The following is a 20,757-nucleotide window of genomic DNA, read 5'->3' on the forward strand; positions in this document are numbered from 1 at the left end:
GTATCTTAATATTTTCTTTTGTCAGTTACTGAGGCAGCAAAGGCTGCACTATGTGCAATAAAAAGGCACTATGAAAACTGAGAACAGGTATGCTTCCAAATGACAGCTTCTTTTCTAAATTGCATGGGGGGGGGGGGGGAGTGCGAGCAAAATTCCGTGAAATTAAGGATTTCCAGCATTTATTGAGATGATCAATATCCAACAATTGAACTATATGCTTGGCACTAATGACTCAGGCACAGAACATAGTCCAGCCCTACTGGATTTTGCTGAAGTCTGCAACACAGATTTGAAAAGGAAAAAGAGAAGGAAAAACTTCCTATCAGCTGTAAGAAAGTACCAAGGTGTTTTCAAAACTACGTCCCAATCCTCCATTTCCTCCGTGTGAAGGACTCACATCGATTCACAAAGTTTTTTAGCGCTGATGACACGATCAGGCCCACATCTATCTTTGAAGCTGAAAGAATGACAGCAAGTATCAAAAGTAGCTGCAAGAGTACTGTGGCCTCTTAAAAAGAAAACACTAGCAATGGCATCAGGTTTCCTGGTTGGTAGATAGCTCCCGTTTTGTTAAGTTTTTTCTGATGAGCAGTTTAAATTCCATTCTAAGTAAACCTTAATGAGATGCTCTTTTCCAATGTTTGTCCTATGAATAGCAAGTGCAAGGTAATTCAGAACCAGTTTACTGGCACACCCTGACGTGGTAAGGAAAAAGGATACGATTCTGTCATACTTATAAATTTTAAAGAGAGTATTATCAGCTCATTTAAAAAGGATTCTTCTATATATTCTCCAAGGGGACAGACTTATAAATAATGGAGATGTGGGAAAAAAAATACTTCAGCACATTAAGGTACAAATAAAATTGACTGCTACATATTATTCAATTGACTTCTATCTCTACAGCAAGGTGTCAATCATAACAGCATTTTAGAATAGGATTAAACAATAAATGTGCAGAGTTATTATGCAGAAATCTGAAAAATCTGATTAATTTGTATTATTTTTGTTTGGTCTCAAAAAATGAGAAACGGACATTGCTTTGGGAATACTTACAAACAGTCTATTGAAATATCTGATTCGGAACTAATAAAAACATATAGACTTGCTGACATTTTATGAAAGTGAATTCTATAAAACCACATTTGGCATTTTAGTGACCACTGTCATTTAATAATGAGAATAAGTTGACCTACTATAATCGGTGAGGACTCCAACAATTGCCTAATAACATGCAAAAAGAAACCCTGCCACTAAATTTTTTATGTGCAATTTACTCGTCCAAGTTACCTGAAAAGAAAGAAATATAACTAGATACGTGAGATTCAGTAAAAACTCTTTCTTTCAAACACATTACAAACCTAGTGCTGCTGCCATCCTTAAGACCAAAGATACGTTTTCTTCAGTATGAGTTCCTCCTATACAAAATAAAGTGCTATGTTACTAAACACAATTTTACTTTTGGTAATTTCCATGTATTGTTATGGGGCTTTTTTAATCTTCTCATCACAGCTGTACATATCAAGTGATATTAGATCAAAGGCTCAATACCAATGAATGTATCACTCCCCATTAAGATCAAATCTTATAAGTCAATTTTGTTTACGTAATTTTAAGGGCTGAGAATTTTCTCTTTGTGTGTGATTTAATTAATATTAAAACAAGCTCCTGATAATCTGTCACATCATTAAATTGTCCTATGAAAGCTTTGGGAGAACAAAACTGGAGTCAAATACTCACTAGAATTAGATTTTATTGCAATTACTATAGCTTGAGCTCTCAGAAATAAGTAAGAAGTTCTGAAGAAATATGCCTGTGCTTTAGTATTTTCTTCCACAGTGCAGCTATCCTAAGAACCACTGTTTTCTGTTATCTGTACCCTAAGGATTTTGCAATATTTCTTCTCACAAGCTGTATGTAGTACAAGTGCGTTATACAGAACCATAAAGCCAAAATTAATTACACTCCTTTCCTTTTGCATTGCACTAATTGGAATCACTTAGGACTACATTCCTTTTGTGAGGTCACTCATCGCAGATGATGTATTTTTTTTATTTCAGTGCTCAAATACTCTGCCTGCTGCTTCTAGCTCACTTTACATATGATGCAGGCATCTCAGCAAAACAGCACACACTTTCACGTGCATGAATTTGGCCTTGCACCCTATATGAAATTATGCACTCCATATTCTCGGATAGAAATTCTCACATTTCCTCTCGTGCCCCTTCTAATCTACCTGCTGCTGTAACAGCTACTCAAGAGTCAAGATTTTTTTCCAAAACGCACAGGAAAATCTGCCTGCTGGGCTGGCAGTAAGTACAGCAAAGTGAGGATTTCAGGGTTAAGTTCTGCTGCATCACACACAGTGACAGCATTTGTTCCTTGCTGTATGCTGTCCAGCGAGACGCATAGGTCAAAGCTCCCAGGAAGGCGAAGCAGAGCACAAAACACTGGTAGAAGGCTACTTTTCCTTTTCTGTCTTATAATGTTGGCTGGGAGTATTCCTTTGATTTCAGAGGATCTGAGGAGTTGGGAAAGCTCTATGTGACAGCTACTATTTCTGATTCACAGACTCATTGCTACCAATTTGAAAATACCTTCATTAAGACCATTGCCCTAAATTGGCAGTGCACAATCCCCCGCATTGTTTTTCCCCTCTGTTTTACCACCTTTGAGAGTTCATTAGTTCCAGATGCTGGAATGACCTCTACAGGTAACTTATTCCCCTGTCCAAATTCCAGTCCTCAGTAATAAAAATGGCCTGTCAAAATCTAGCCTAGATTTTCCACTTGTCCAGATCCAGGCCATTACCTCCTGTTAGGCTACTCATCAGCGCTGCTCAGCTTTCTATCAGCAAGGGGTATGGTGGCAAGGAACCAGGGGTCATAGCAGCCCCTACGGAGCTGGGGAGCTACACCAGCACCTTCTCTGCTCTCAACTACGCTTTGGAAAGATTGTACTCTCGTTACAACTCCGATTGCTAGTGCACAAGGGGCAGGGAGAAGGAAGTAACAGGGCACCTACTCTGGAAAAAAGAAATAATTCTCCCTAACACCATTTGACTAGACAGGAAGCCAAGACTTCTCTTGTAAGCAAGCGCTGCCATCACAGCCTAAGTCAATAAGTTTGCTCAGTAGTACCCTATGAACGGACAGGAGTGCTACTGCCATGGTATGGCCATGACTGTAGACAAGGCTTTAATATTTAATAAGCAATATTCATCATATGTGATTCATCATAAATTAATTATAAATTATATAATACATACACTCACCTCTCATCCCACCAAGGGGCTGGAAGGGCATGACACAAAAAAAAAATTGAAGTGCACTGTAAACATTGTAAAATAACCCTCTTAAAATAAAATACTGTTTAAAATAAAGCTAAGTAAAACAAAGGCAACCTTCTTTCCTCCTTAACAAAAAGAAGAGAAAAAAAAAAATCCCCCAAACCAAGCGAAAAACCTTGTTGAACAATACCTGGTTTAAAAATGAGAAAACCACAAGAGAAACATCAGAAGGAAAAAAAAATTCCACATCCCAAGGCCTCTGAGCCTCATACAAAATTACAACTGTAAGCACTCTAGTTATAAACAGGCTTTCCACAGTTTGCTTCCTTTGTTTCTTACACATCTTCAGCAACACAACAGGTAATTCAGTTCTAAATGTCTTTATCTCCCAGTGTCCCATGAGGAGGGAATGCTCTAATCCCCACTTTATAAATGAGCAACTAATAGACAGAGGGACTCGGATCTGGATTCTCAAATCAGCATTTAGGCCCCTAGACCTCCTCAGCTGTAGTTACACTGTTTAGGAAAGCATGGGTGAAAAAACAAAACAGCTCAGTGACTCCTTGGCTGCTCCAGGGCTACCTGCAGCTCTGGCAAGGTGAACCTGCAGGTGTGTCCCAGCACCCTGCACTCAGATGCCCTGCCCATCCCAGCAGCTCTTGCCACCCATGATGTCCAACGCTTGCAGGGAACCTGCAGCTGACTGGCACACGTGACTATACTGAAGAGCATTACAGGATATATGATGGAGTGCATTACACATGCGGATACAGCTCGGTCCTGGACCTCCTGGTTCCTCTGCAGATGGGTGCTCATGCCTGCTCACAGGCGTGATGCACACTGGCATCTCCTCTCAAACTCTGCACCAAACCTCACTCAGAGCCAATGCTCAAACCACAGCATAGGACTAACCTCAGCAGATGATCTGGACATAAATAACTTCCTCAGAATTCATTCACACAAGAATGAATTCAATGTGTCTCACATTTGTATCAGAACCAGGGAGATGCTGGGCCACCTCTCTTCAGTACTCAATGCTTTGAAAACCAAGCAGGATCAAATCTGAATAATACTAGATTTTTCAGTAATGAAAAGAATATGTAAATCCTTCTGAGACGCCCGTTTAAGCAAATATTTTAAATGAATCAACATTAATAAAAGAACACAGAATTTTAAGCAACAGTTCATATTAAAATCCTTATATACAGTTCCACAATGTGTCATCAAATTACTTGTATTTATCTCTCAGTAACTGTAACAATAAGAAATCAGGAGTAGACTGTTTTCTTACTGGTTGAACCAACTCACATTAAAGATACAGCTTTAAGAATGCAATCATTGAAGAGAAAATACTGCCTGTGAGAAAAAAATAGTCTCACATTTTTAAAACTAATAAACTCACAGTCTGAGCATGTAATATACCTGCATTTAAATCATAAGCCCTATTATCAGGAGGAAAAAAAAAGATAACTTTTTTAAAGAAATTTAGCAGACTGGTAATATTCAAATTATTGGGTATGGTGAAAGACCATCATATCTGATTAAAGTAACTCAGTTCTTCATTAAATGAACCCTTATTTGTCAGCAATTATACCAGGAGCAATCTTGCTAAACAAAATTTAATAGCTGAAAGGAAACAATGCAGCTGATAAATGAAAAAACATAACATTCTCTCCAAACAATCCTCATTCTGCCACAAAGCACCATATTGTGGCTCTTAATTTCACTATGTTCATTTTCCTGCTGCCTCATAGGTTAGATGTGTAGGTAATAAGTCTCTCCAAATCACCTCAACGTAAAACCTTACTAATCAGATTGCTACACAGAATTTCACAAACACATCTAAATTTTACAATACTTGCAGCAGAGAAAATTGAGATTTTATGCTGAATTCGTTTTACATCGGTATTATCCTACGGTTATCAGAGGAGATATTCCTGTTACCTCAGCAAAGAAAATCAAGCTCAAATTAAATGAGAATAATGAAACACCTACTGAAAGGTATGAATTTAAGCTTGGACTTCTCATATTTAAGTAGTCATAGTTGTCTTCTTCCAGTCCATGACCACGATGTGCCATACAATTCACTCATCTGGATTGTATGAAACTTCTCTAAGTATGAGGTTATCCCACAGATTGTTAAGCAATTCACCTTTTCCTGCTGACCTCTACTTCCGATTCTAAGGTTTTATTTTTAGGCAGCGATTTCAGCCTCACAAAGAAAACCAAACAAGTAGAGATCTGTGTGTGTGCAGAATTACCACCAGCACCTGTTAACTCTGAAACCTAACAATGTTGCTATGTTGATATAATTATTTTACTGTTTGATCATTTTAGCACAACATACAAGTACTGTGCTTATCTTCCACAACATCAGATTGTCTCAATTTATATAACTTAAGTCTCTCAATTTTTCCCTACCTATGTGCAAAAACCTTCTAGTTTACCTTTGAAAATGTTTGTGGTGTGATACGGAAATGCCATATTGATCTACCGTATTGACATATATGTCAATGCAATATCCTGTACAGAAAAGCTAAAAATCCTGCATACAAAATGGATTGAATTAGACAGCAGAATGAATAGAGCAGATTTGCTTTACTGACTCTGTCATTCAGTACTTAAGTAAAACCCCACAGTTTTATACTTATCTGAAACTGCCACACAATTGCTGCTGCAAAGCTACCAAAATCACTGCAGAGCTCAAAATCATTCTGCCAGCAGAGTACAAAAATCTCGCCTTTGCCTAGTCCCTGGGGATATTTTCTCCTAAAGGATCTTCTCCCGCAAGACACATAAAGGTAGCCAAAATCACTGTGCTCATTACCCGTATGCACAGAGCTTGGCTTGTATTTACGCACCTGCATCTTTCTGGATCAGGACTGATAACATTAAAACTCCATGACTGTTTATAATGAAAATACAGCTATTAAAGTGATTCACATTACAGGGAACTTCTCCTGGGCAATCACCAGTTATATTTACCACCAAGCAAAAAAAACCTACCATACCAAGGCACAAAAATCACGGATAACACAAAAAACCAGCTCTCCCAACTGCCTTAAATTTTCTTCTTTCCCATCCTTATTTTTAGTCCTCTCTCATTGTCTTCTCTTTTCCCTAACTGTATTTTTTTTCTTATTGGTGCCTATATGAATATTCTTCCACTTCAGATACTTCATGTGAGAAAAGAAGCATTGCTACTGCAGAAAAGGTGAAGGGATATAATTGCAAAAGTATGTTCTTTATTCAAAATAGACTCATTCTACTTTTCTTCACCCCCTAAGTACAGTGCATAAAAATCCCTTGTTAATGGTACATACATTTTTTATGAATTGGACCCTTCATATTGAGAGTTCTAGTTTCTTTTATACTGTATGCATTAGCCCAAATATAATCACATTAAGGTCACAAAGATCCTATCAGTTTTCCCTGAATTCATACAACATTTCATACTCACTGTTTGCCGTTAGTGCTGGTGAATGCAATGATGATAAAGGTTACTTACCAGAAGATGGACAGTTGAATGCATTATTATTTCATGTTGGGCAGCTGATCCCTAGCTAAGAAGGGCAGGAGGCTTCTCTAAATTAAACTTCCCTTTCTTTCCATCCCTGGAAGCTCACTAAATGCCAAAGAGTATGCACATCAAAGAACATCTATTTTGGAACAACTGCTACAGTTTGCCATCCTTCTACAGCTAACTAACATTTCATTATGGTTTTTACATTTATCTATGCACGCGTTTTTCTTCCTGACAGGGCAGAGGGCAAACTTTCCATCAAAAGCCCAACTTCCTGACACTCATCCTCCCAATCTGATTCCTGTATCCTCCCCCAAAATAAGGCAGACTATGATGCTATCTTAGAAGAATATACATTGCTGTTTGCCTGGGGAACCTTGTACAATTTCCATATTATGGGCTTGACTGCTGGCACTACAGGCTACTGAAAGCCAGGCAATACCTGTGGTCAGCCTCCTGGTGCATAATAATTCAGGCTTCTGAGGGAAGAAAAGGTTAGCATGGCTGACATCTTTTGCTTTTTAGACATTACATTGATAGACTTATTTACAAAGGATAGGGCACAGGTAGGTCATGATAGAAATTTAACTCGCAGCTTTGACACCTTGTAGGGACTGAAAAAAAAAAACTGTAAGGTAGAGAAGGGATGAACCTAACCAGTCCTATGAGAGCCTGTTTAGAAATTCAAATCATCTGGTTCGGTGAGTGGGGAATATGCAGTTGAGGGAGGAAGTGTTCAATTAGACCCAGTAAAAGCACCTGGCACTTAACATCTTCAGCAGAGCCAGTGTTCAGCAAAATGCACTCCACAATATATGTAAACTCCTACTGGAGCATCCTGACCAGCAAGTATGGTCAAGCAACAGTGGTTTATCACTCTTGCTACCAAGTTCACTGTCTGGTTTCATCCCTGTGGTGTCTTTAACAATTTCACACTCTCTGCTGTGGTCTTTACACAGCCCTGTGGGGCAGCTCCATCAAGTGTCTCATTACACGTTGTTCGGCTGCTCAGACTTTATTGAGACTCTTGAAAGAGCCATCCCACAGAGCGGCGTACTGTAGGAGTCCAGTCAAGATCCAGGAGGAAACCTTAACAGTGGCAGCAACTCTGTATGCAGGAGATCATGCTCCTAGATCAAGACTAAATCGCAAAACTGGTAAGTCTACATTATAAACCTATTTAGCTGCACATGTACCTTCAGAAATTCCTAGCTACAAAAATTCAGCCTTCCCCCTTCAAAAGCAGCCTGTGCTGTTCGATATCTGCAGCAAGTTCTCATGACATGGCTCAGCAGGGTGAACCTTTATTTCAAATGGAAGTGCTGGCTGGGAGCTGCAAAAACTCATTGGTACGCATGCCTCCTCTTGTAAATCCTGAATGGAATTAACTTTTGTCTCTTTATTATTGTCTGAAATCAATTGTCTTGACTATTTACAAGGAGCTTTCACCAGGAGTTCCCAAATACTTTTTATTTATCTGCTTTTAAAGAGCATTCAGTCTGCTGGCCAGGCCTTGCAGGTTATGTCAAGCCTGACTATTGCTAAACCAAGTTTACAACACACAGCAAGGGCTTTTGGTTCCCACGCACACACTTCGGTTCCCTCCCTTCCCTGTAGGCCAAAAGCTAAAAATACAAAAAAAAGACCTAAAGAACTAGTAGTCAGCATTATCATCCTGTCTGCCTCCTGAATTTAAGCAGCTATTTATGAGGCAATGATAGTGAAACAGTCCGCAGCAACCACTAAGATGGCTCTTTCACACACTAAAAATACCCTAAAACAGATCTACGGGGAAATAAAGAACCAAGTGGTTTACAAACATTTGGACGCTGTTTCTGTAATAGTTGATCTTGCCTTTATGTCAGTCAAACTCCCACCGGATTTCACATGTGTTAGATTAGTTCTCTAGGAAGGGTTTAAGAATACAGCACAGGTTAAAAAAGCTTTACACATAACAGGCATATATCCCAGGACAGTCATATTACATGAAAGATCTCCTGGTTAGTAACGCCTTGTCATGGCAAGACCTCTTTGTAACAACATGCTGTGCAGGAAGGAAAAAAAAGCAAAAAGAAGCCACACAACTTAGCTTTGCCAAAATAGCAAGTGGCAGGTAACTTGCTTCAAAGAGGGAGAGAGGGCACTGCGATACATCCTAACAGGATTAAATTATACGGAATATAGAACTGTTCCTCATCCATGAGAATGCTTGTGTTCATATATATATGTACACTTCTCTATATATAGATGCATATTTTTAAACAAATTAGTTTCCTACATCCCTTTCATTTTTATATTATTGCTCTGTTTATTTTTTCAGCATTACAGTAATTGAAAAATATCTACTGGTAAAAGATGCTATTAATTTAAGTGCATCCATAGTGTGTTATGTCACTAATAGACTTAGGTAACATTATTCTTTTATCCTTTTTACAAAGCATTATTTTATTGTCCTCTCATTTCTAAGATTTTACTTCCACTTAAAGTCAAGCAGAGTGAGGGCTTTGCAGAATTCTATTATATTATTGTCCTGTCATTATTCTAACTCCATTACACAACACCACAAAACCAGCATCAGCTTCCATTTGTCATATTATTTATTTTGAGGATTATGTCAGGTCTCAGACTATGTGTACATGCCTACTAAACATAATTTGGAGTTAGGCAAAAAGTAATCACCGATTCCTTCTAAAAATGCTTTTAAAGAAAACATTTTTTAACCATTCTGTATTTCTGTAAGACCTGTGTCATCTGATTTTGACCCATACAACCCTTCAGAAGAATCTAGCTCTATTTACAGTAAGACAATGTGTAGAGGTACATACAAACAGATTTGAACTCCTTTGTGCATACTCCCAATGAACTGACATAAACTAGTCCTGGTGTGGAAGCTGTGCTCACATGGTGCTCTGTACACGCACGCTGTACGTCACTAACACAGCTGTGTTTCTTCTAGGCAGAAGCTGGCTTGTGCCTGGCCACAGTGGAGCACAGCAAAGAACCATAAGCCCACCTTTCCTACAAGTCAGATCCTTCAGCAGCCAACAAACAGCTCAGCACACCTGATGTGCTTTCCAGAAGTGGACTGCTGTTGCCATCTTGGTACCTTCTTTTAGCATCCTGGGCTTTGAGGATATGCAAAAAACCAGTCAGGGTTGGTTTGAAATAGCCAACACTTTCACCATCCGTTCCTTATGGCTGCCATAAAGGAAAGAAAGATCAGGAGCTAATTCAACACAAGCACGATTTAGGTTCAATGCCCAACTGTCACAGATCTCCTGTGAGACCTTCACCAGTTCATCTCACACACAGAGAGCAGCGTTAGACCCTCAGAGCTTAAAGAAGTCCTGCACCAAAGAGGCATGTCAATTAGAGTGGCTGCATTGGCAGGTAGAGCCAGTATACAGCTTCCTCCAGTCACAGACTTGTTATCATCTGATAGTACCCTACCTTTAGGGCAAACACCTGTGTTAGACATGGTGCAATGCCTGCGTAATCGAGTTCTAGAGTTGCCTTTCCCCCACGTTGAAGGAATCTGCACTCAGCTCTGGGAAAAGTTCGTGTTGTCTTTGAGAGAAAGCTGCTTCATGCCTTCCTTGCATCCTCATATCCGCACAAAAAGCTCCTACTCTCACTTTGCCTCTCCTTAACTCTCTCCACACGATGGCTGCTGGAGGAAACAGTATTTTCTCACTACCAACTATATAGTCCCAAGTGAGATTCTGGTCACAACCAAGTCATTCCATTAACCATCTCACAGACTGCTCCCCTTTTTATTCTGTAGGACCTGTTGATTATATAGATAACAACACATTAAGTAGATTTAACTCAGCAAGAGATGTCAGAGTTCAAAACTCAGCTTAGATTAAACACTAAAACAAAACAAAAAAAGACTCATATCCATACTTACTGTCTTCTCAGTTAAAAAGGTATTTAAAGACCATCCAGGGAAAATCCATCTCTTTACCACAATAGGTATGATTGACATTCATAAGACAACTGTATACAGAAAACAGGATGCAGGTTTTATTTCAGTCATTGTGAAGCACACCACTTGTATCTGTTAAAGTACTTCGCATGTGTATTGTTATAATAGCACTGTTTCCACTTAATGTTATTCTAATGACTTTCCTCTGAAGAGCATTTGTGGACACTAGGACTCCCTAAATGGTAACAATGGATAAACATCAGCTTGAGAAATGCAGGTCTGTATTATTTATGAAGCTGCAATTCTCCTGTAAATAACCCAGTTGTTAAAATGATATGTATCTATGTAATTGAGTCTTCTGTATACAAATAAATAAGGCTTTATTGCAATGTCAGAAGTTAACAGACCAGTCAATAAAATCAATAACTCACTTTTTCTTGCTTATATATCTAACTTTTCTCTACCTTTCCTACGTCCTCTGTTTGTTCTGGTTACATATTAACACTCCAAAGGATATATAGCTCTTATGATATTGTTTAGTAAATGGTGGTCTGAAGAAAAGTCTGAAGAAACACCGCCTCAGCAATTTAATACCCTGTCTATTTATTGTGTACTTTAACATATACCTATTTGGTATAAATCAGGGAGAAAGAAACTGTCTTGATCTACACATCAGAGTTCTACAGATTTTTAACGTGAATGACTACATGAAGGTCTAAGTAAATTAGGTTCATATTGATACATTTAGCTAAAAGTGCTCCAGGCCTGGATTGCATTATCGTATAATCACTGTCAAAACAGCACTGCCACATTATAACACTGTGCTGCTTATGCCTCTATGGTTAAGGTTGTGTCAGCATTTCCATTATGCTCTCCATTTTTCAATTATTTATAACTTGGCTGTAAAATTTGCTTTGGCCTGAAACTTAGTGAACCAGTAGCCAGATCCTACAAATCTCTACTCAAGAAAGTCAACCATTTTATTTCAGTGGTAGCATTTCTATTAGCCAGGTCCTGCCAGATTACAATCCAAGGTCAAAGTTTATGAGCCTGTTTTTTTTATATTTTTAATGAAAAGAGAATTGGGTCCCTTTAAAAATATTAAGGGGGGGAAAAAAAAATCTGGAAGCACTGGAACATAATACTTGATTTTGTTATGTGATTAGGTCCCTAACTTGATAATCGCGTTTTCAGTACTTCGAAGAAGAAAAAAAATTAACAGCAAAGCTGCTGCAATGTAAAAACTAGCCGTGGGGCATATGCACTAAATTTTGTTCCACTAATTACATTTTCTTGTGGGTTTTCATCTGGGATCTAGCACACCTCCTAAACAGCGTAAAATTGGGAGGGCTCCAAATGAACCATTCTCATCTATCAGGAATACAAACATGCTCACAAAAGCTATCTTATTATGTATGCTCCATACAGACTCTTCATTCAAAAATATTTTAACAAATGTCATGCTGGATAAATATAATGGCTCATCTGAGGCTTAGAAACACTTTACTCACAGTAGAAACAAATTTGGGCAGCATTTTTCAAATTGAGTTAAGTCCTTAATACACACCCACAGGCTTACTTAGACTTATAGATATAATATCTTCTTCTTTCATCCTCCTTAGCTAGCTGAACACATGATCTGTTATCGATGAAAATTTTCCTGTTCTGATGCTGCTCTCTTGGTTCATTGCTGAAATATGTCCTAACTCTGCATTTGGCTTTTGGATAAGATTACTGCGGAGCACTGGTCAGGGGACAAATGCAAGCCCCTCCTGCATGGCTGCAGCAGCCTACATGCTCTCTGCAGAGAAGTACAGGAGATGCACGTGTACAACAGCATCCTCTGAATCTTTTTGAAAGCTGACCACAGACAGGGCTGCCCAAAACAGCAGAGGGTAGCAGCACATTCCTACACTTTGTTAACCTAAGCAAAAAAAAAACCCCCAACAACAGGAAATGCTTGTAAAATAGATACAGAGTATAAAACCAGTTGATGAGCAAGAGAAGACTGCAGTTCAGGACTCCTTTTGGAGTTTCATTTGAAGGAAACTTGCGCTTCTACTTTCACTGTCCCTGGTGCGGTGCAGAAGAGCATGCTGCAGTATTTGGCTTGACACTGTAAAGGTCTCAGTACACAACTTCACCCTTGTGAGCAGAGACTCACTGAAATAACATGCACGTGAGGTACTAGTGATGCTTCTTTATGCTCCTGGGGTAAGACCCCTTTGCGCACAGAGTGTGTGGTACTACTCTTAAAGAGGTTGCAAGGCTTCATAAAAATTTAGATATGTTCTTTTAGTTTGCACAATTTCATTTGGCATTGAAGAACCAGGCTCTGGCAGCTGCACAGATACAAGTACACAATTAATACAGACTGTTATCTATTGTGAACAGGATGAAAATTCCTTGCACAGAAGTTACTTTCTTCCCCCTAAGTTTCATTTCATGTCACATAGCTACGCCAAGACAAACTGTGGCAGTAAGCTACACACTTGCTGTTTTATAACAAAGTAGAAGGTTTCTTTAAAGTACCTCTGACTTTTGCAAAGTTTGAGATCTTAAGCACTGGGTTATATAACGCTGCACGCACCTGACATGCCAACTTGCAGGATGGCACGATGGTTGTTTTGTGTCATGTGCCGGGGACAGAGGTTATCACAGCAGGTTGCAAGCAGGGATGCTGGGCTTTCTCAGGGGAGCTTGCGCTTGCGTCTGGGGTCTCTAAGTACAGTTCTTGCCTGCAGCACTTCTGTGCTGGGACCCTTAAGCAGCAGTCCTGGCAGAACAGCTGCTCTGAAATACCACTGGGATAAGCCAGAGAGGGCTGCGGTGCTGCTCTGCAGCACACAAAGTGCCAGGCAAGAGGCCGAGCAGCACAAACATCAGTTCCTAAGCCACGAGCAGCAGACTTACAGGCTGACAGGGAGCAATGCGATGGAAGGGAGTTCACCTAGCAGCACGTCTGCTGGTGCTTGCTGTTTGTAGTAGGTGTTAATCTTTCTGCAACAGCATTTCTAGGGATAGCTCCCTGAAACATTAGACCAGCATCATCAAGTAAGGCAGAGCCAATGCTGAGACTTGGTCAGTTGTTTGAGCATCCTACACACGTCAGAGTGAAGGCATAGCAGCGTTGGCTGCTGCCTATTTGGAGCATCAGGCAGCATGTGAGGCCTGGCTCTGTGCTTGAGCTCCAGGCATTGAAATAATTTCATATCAGAACTTGAGGGTGACCTGCTACAGGGGGCACACAGGACAGGGGATAGAAAAAAAAAAGTGGTTTAGTCACTGCAAAGAACAGCGACATTTATGTCTCCTATGTAGGTAAAACAGGCACTGTCTTAACTGGCATTCATTTCCTTTTGAAGCACACTGTTCTACAGAGGAAGCAAGAATATGCACCATTTATTTATAATAAAGCAGTCACAAGACTATAAAAATAAGGGTATGGGGTGAAAAATCTGTGTGTTGGGTTTGCGTGGCAGGGTTTTGGTGGCGGGGGGGCTACAGGGGTGGCTTCTGTGAGAAGCTGCTAGAAGCTCCCCCTGTGTCTGATAGAGCCAATGCCAGCCGGCTCTAAGACGGACCCGCCGCTGGCCAAGGCCAAGCCAATCAGCGCCTCTGTGATAACATATTTAAGAAGTAGAAAAACACTTAGAGAGAGAGCTTTTGCAGCCGGAGAGAGGAGTGAGAAGATGTAAGAAACTCTGCAGACACCAAGGTCAGTGCAGATGGAGGGGGAGGAGGAGCTCCAGGCGCCGGAGCAGAGATCCCCCTGCAGCCCGTGGTGAAGGCCATGGTGAAGCAGGCTGTCCCCCTGCAGCCCATGGAGGAAGGATGAGGGGGTGTAGCGATTCCACCTGCAGCCTGTGGAGGACCCCACGCTGGAGCAGGTGGAGGCACCTGAAGGAGGCTGCGGCCCGTGGGAAGCCCACGCTGGAGCAAGTTCCTGGCCGGACCGGTGGACCCGTGAAGAGGGGAGCCCACGCCAGGGCAGGTTTGCTGGCAGGACTTGTGGCCCCGTGGGGGACCCCACGCTGGAGCAGTTTGCTCCTGAAGGTCTGCACCCCGTGAGAGGGACTCCATGCTGGAGCAGGGGAACGATGAGAGGAGTCCTCCCCCTGAGGACAAAGAAGCGGCAGAAACACCGTGAGATGAACTGACCGTAACCCCCATTCCCCGTCCCCCTGTGCCGCTGAGGGGGGGGAAGGTTGAAGCCGGGAGTGAAGTTGAGCCCGGGAAGATGGGAGGGGTGGGGGGAAGTGTTTTAAGAGTTGATTTTATTTTCTCATTCCTCTACTCTGTTTTGCCTAGTAATAAATTAGATGAATTCCCTCTCTAAGTTTGGTCTGTTTTGCTCGTGACAACAATTAGTGAGTGATCTCTCCCTGTCCTTATCTCGACCTGCAAGCATTTCGTTATGCCTTTTCTCCCCTGTTTAGTGAATGAGGGGAGTGAGAGAGCGGCTCTGGTGGGCACCTGGCCCCAGTCAGGCTCAACCCACCACAATCTGTAATTCTGAGCTCTTTATCTCCCATTCTGATGATCTGTGACAAACGTCACCATCCCTTCTTAGACAAGAAGACCTTGATGATCAATGGTTTCTTAATCACCTAATCTCAAAGATATCCTGTAATCCTTAGAAAAATCCTGCGGATATCAGGGGACAAAAGCACTCCTACAGTGATCCCTACATTTTTCTCCAGGGATCTTCACTGGGGCTGCACTCTCATAACATACATACACTTAAAGTCTGACACCTGACATACTCAGGTTCTAAGACAGAATCGGTTTCAGGCTTTCGTTGGCTCCCCTTTCCTGTGCTGCTTTCCTCCTCTTTTATGAGGATTCTTGGACAAAACCCCTGAAATAGTGGCTTCAAGAATATTAAAAATATGTGGGGTTAATTGCTTTTGTTTTTAAAGGTGGGGTGACTCTTGGGAAAAAAACCTCAAATGCAGTATATAAGGCAACTTTTAACCCCACAATTTTCTGAGAATAACTTTGTACTTGGAATAAAAAAATATTTTGCATTAAAATGGGAAGAGTGAAGGAAGTCAGAGTAGATAGATGGGTGACAGATCTTGCCACTAACACAACAGTTTAAAACATATCAGGGCATCCTTGAGGCTGGAGGCCCCCCACACATCACCCTCTCATGCTGGAACAGAAAGTAGAATTTCCATGTTAGGAGCAGCTCATCTTCCAAGGATACTTTTCTGCTCCACAAAGACAAATATTTTCAAACACTGTATCACATTCACACTCTTCTCCTGTACTTACCAAAGACATAAATATCTTCATATTTCAAAACTATAATATAATGCAATAAGATTCAGCATAATAACATCCATCGGAAAGGACAACTTAAAAGAAAAGCATTGCATTTTCTGTATGAAACGATATATAATGACCATTGCCTAGAAATGGATCAATCTGGCTCCAGCGGAGCAGCTGCATAAGCATTCAAAATAGCAATAACCACAAGCTTTGGTGAGGTACTTTTCTTCGCAATGTCATCTCATTTTAACCCCCCTGAGCAAAGCTGAAAGTCATGCTGAAAAAACATCCGAAGACAGCTTACTCTTTCTCTTCCTGCCCCCATTCCTGAAATTCTCAATTTTGTTAATAATTCTCAGTTGGCTAGCAATTTTCAGCTGTAACACTAAGTCCAATTACAACCACCACAAATCCTATTTTTTATGGGTTTACAGCATTTGGGGGGTAAGAGTACACTCTGGGACAAAATTACACATACAGAATTTTTGTACTTTAGAAGTTTTTTGTTTAAAAATGTTTTTGCCATTTAAATTTTATACAATTGATGGGAATAATGACAATGATGCTTTTAATTACCCGCACCATTCTCCTCTTTTAATATACTTTTAAATTATTTCAATGGAACAGAAGAGCCAAGACTGAGTTTTCATATTTGGATTGCACTGAATTGCACTCCAAAAAGAGCCAAATAAAGTTTTCCACCACATTTCTACCCTACACTTTGTCAGACAACTTGATTCCAAACCAATACTTGAATTTAAATAACCCGTAGCTTCTCTAATATGCATCAGTTTGTGGTTATTCTCAAGGGGTATGCTTGAAAGTTGCAAAAGATCATGATGGGAGTGCCATATACCAAGACAAATCCCAAGCCATGCTTAGTCAGCTCTTGGCCTCCATGCACCACAGGGTTTCAGCTTGTGAACTCCCAAACCTTTTAGTCATTCACACAATATCAGTGTAAGTACAATAGCTTATTTTTCATGGGTCCCCACACAAACCAGGGGCTAAAAACCCTTTCCTACCTCCTCTAGGAAATCCACAGGTTCTGTGCCCATTCGTTTTCTAGAACTCATCTGATAAGCTTATACTGATTTTGCAACAAAAGCTACAGGACATTCCTACTGTAATGCAAGTGAATATCAAGGAATTATCATTTTTAATAAGTGACAAGAAGTACTAATGATGTGGTAATGGCAGCTGACAGGATTATTAGCATGAAATCTTTTCTGCTCAGTTTACCCTGGGGGCCAACTTCCCAGAACTAACAGAGGCCAGGAGGAGTGAAGTTACATCCCAAACCAAGCAAATGCAAACCACTGTCAGGAGTTTTGAAATGGACTCACTTATCTAATAGACCTGCAGAGTTTTCTCTCCATGTGCTACTGCAGAGGTAAACACCTGGGAACATGTTGGAAGTTACAGCCCCCATCTTTCCCACTAAAAAGGACTGTTTTAAATTGCCAAACTCCCCAGTCAATTTTGTATCAAACTCCCCATCCTCTACAGATTAGACAACAGCAGTGAACACTGAACAGGGGGATGCACCAAAGTAAAGGTGAGGTTTTTCCATAGTCCGCCCCCTCACCCAGCAGGATTGCAGCAATGCTCCCCAGTGGATGCTGGAGTTCCTTAGACCCCATCATCACCATAGTAAGTACACTTCAATAGTGCAAACTGCTTAGGGCCTCGCTACCGTCCACTAGGCTGAAAAGTTTTCACAATCACTTGGCATCCAATTTCCCCCAAGTTCATTTCTTTGGCATTCCCTACCATGTATATAGACTCATGACTATTTCAGCTAGTCCCATTGTATCACCAGGTAACTCTCTACTTTCACCCAAAAGCTCAACACTCTGTCAAGCTGTTAGGGCCCATTCGCACAAAAGACCCAAGATGGTGTGGGAACCCCTTACCTTGTTATCTCCTGAGACATTGGTCTGAATTATTTTCTGCCTAATAAACCACAAATAAAAATGACAACAACCTTTATTAGAACTGGGATGATTAGCAAAGTATTAACTTTTATCCCTGACAGTCATTTCGGCAGCAATGATGGTGCTCCATTAAGTTTTCCCAGTCATTTACTTCCTATAGTTTAAATTCTTCCATGGACTTCATGTAGCTACTTCATATGTAAACAGTACATAATTATTACCACGCCATGCTGATCTGCATTACAGATTAGGCAAAAACCCTGCCACGGTTTTTCCTCTCATAGAACTTGTCAGCAAATACTTGTTTTTCCTGAAAAAGCTAAGTCATGGAGTGGTAGACTTCTTCCCAAACTTACATCCAGTTGGCCAAATTCTGCTGACATTCATGCAGTTCAGCTGAATAAAGCAGAATTCCAATGGATGGCTCAAAAAGATGAACCCTCTGAAGATCTGACTGTCCTCCAGCTCTGCTGGGAGTTTATAGATCCGGTCCTCACACATGTTATATTAGACAGGCATGCATCAACATCTTTTACTGTTCAATTTTAAGCCTACACATTTCTGTTTAATTTCAGTATAGTCACATGCAGACACATACAGGCATGGGGATTAGGTGACAGCTAAACAAAACCCCTTCTGCGTGCATATTTTTATGCTTAAACATCATGTCCTCTGCAAAGAGCGTGAAGGTGCAATGGCATATATTTCTGCACCTAGTCCACCTGTTTATGCATCTGCTACAACATGATGTGCTTGCATCCCTTTTCAAGCACCTGTGTGAAATTGTATTGGCTGGATTGGGGACAACACAAGAAAAATATTCTTTTCAGTAAGCTAGGCCCCTTGATCTGGTTCACCACATGGGTTCAGTGCAGAGGGCAAAACAGGGTCAAGGTGGAGTGAGGAAGCTTAAACAGCAGTACTACTAAAAGTGTTAATGGCTACTTCTACAGAAAGGATCAATCTTTGGGCATCCACTGATGTGAACGGTTCAAACATACGGGGAATTACACTGACAGTATATTGGACTAGTCATTTTTATGATCCTGACCACAAAACCCAATCCTGTGAGATTCTGCTCTGGCAGACAGAACTGGAAACACCTTTGAGCAGCAAACCAGACTGAAGACGTTGCTTTCAACTTTTCGGACAGGCACATCGTAATACAGTTGAAACACCTTTGTACACTCTTATCAGCTTTGGATATGTTCAAACCAGAGGGTGGGAAAGCTTGACAATGTAAGTTTTATTCAAAAATTCCTTTTCTCATGGAACATTGCTTGCTTCCAAATAGCACAGCAGAGCAGCACAGAGGGGTTGTCTGCCTTCTCACAAACAGGACAGTATACATTTCACCAACAGCAAGCAGAGCTGCCATGTCCAGATGCACAAAGGTATAGATTACTCAGGCTGGCAGCATGAAACATGGAGTTTGGAAATGAACCTGGCAGCAGGCCAGGAGATAAGATCCAGAGTAGCTCTTTGTATTCGAATACACATGTCTGAATCAATGCTCAAACCAAGAGACTCTCCACGAGTCTGCAGTCTTCCCTGACACTCTGTTTGTTGACATGTTGCTCAACTCCATGCTGGCCAACACATACACCACTCTAAGGGTGAGTTTCCAGGGAGCTTGTCCTGGTTCCTAGCGCTCAACAGTTTTTAGACCTTTCAAGCTCTCCCCTGCTGATTAAACAAAAAAACATGCAAGAGGATCTAGATGATTAACACATGCCTGTTGGATGAAATTACAGTTTTGATCCCGAGTTAGATACTTCTGCTCTGCAAAGAGAGCTTGTGCTAAGAGATTTGCTGTATTCTGGTGGCCAGGGATGCTCTACATGGGTAGTTAACTTACTTCTGCAGGGCATGACACAAACTTAACTGATATCAATACAAAAGGCATTCATTGATTTCCATAGGTTTGACTCAGCATACCAACATCAAGCCATCTTCTAACAAAGACCAGGAGTACATGCAAACAGTACTGTTTGCCAAGGTCCCAGTGAGTGCTGAACCACTCCCTTTTTGCCCCACAGGAGGGATTTGCATTCTACCCACTTCTGACTTGAACATTTCTTTAGACAAGCTTTCATAATCCCTGGAATCTAGCAATTCCCTCTTACCATAAATTTATCATGTACTTAAAAGTGCCTTGGTTTTCAGATCTGTAGCAGACACTAGCAGACAATTCAAACAAGACAGAGAAACCACCACTGTTTAAAATCAGCCTGACATGAAGAAGATAATGTACTTCCCCATCACTGCTAGCCACTGAGAATTACTCAGCAAAGCAACTCATGTGACTGGCATTACCAAACTGTGTACACATCCCTTTGCCAGCCTGTTCTAAGTTCAAGACCATTGTGTGCCCTCCTGTTTGGAAATTTTGTTGCTGTTTTTGGGTCATGGCTGAGCTAGTGGGAATTGGTCCCCATGTCCTCTGAAGGTGACAATTCACGGCTGCCTTTTTCCCCTCTGCATCTTCTTCCCCAAGTCTCCCTCAACTATCTCCCTGTCCTGCTAACAGGAAGATGAATTTATCGTTTATGAAGTTTTCAGGGACGCTTAACAGGCAAATCTAGTTAATCATTAAAAATCCATTTCTTGAATGTCAAAATTCCTCCTGTTGGATAGCAATTGCCCAATTCTAATGACACTCGGGGGAAAAAAAAAAGGACACAAAAACTTATTTCTCTTTGACCATTCAAGATCTGTGGAAATTCCCCATACATCTCTGGTGGCCCTCAAATTAAGACTCATCCATTTGTCTTATTCCCAAGAGAAGCCAGGCAAAGCTTGA

General features: G+C 40.8%; 1 protein-coding gene across 1 annotated transcript in view; it reads right to left on the minus strand.

The window, feature by feature from the left end:
• The window catches only part of POU6F2 (POU class 6 homeobox 2), a 318,855-nt gene that overhangs the window by 182,739 nt on the left and 115,359 nt on the right, over positions 1-20,757 (minus strand). The window lies entirely within an intron of this gene.

This window comes from Grus americana, chromosome 2 (genome assembly GCF_028858705.1).
Source record: "Grus americana isolate bGruAme1 chromosome 2, bGruAme1.mat, whole genome shotgun sequence".
NCBI classification, from domain to species: domain Eukaryota; kingdom Metazoa; phylum Chordata; class Aves; order Gruiformes; family Gruidae; genus Grus; species Grus americana.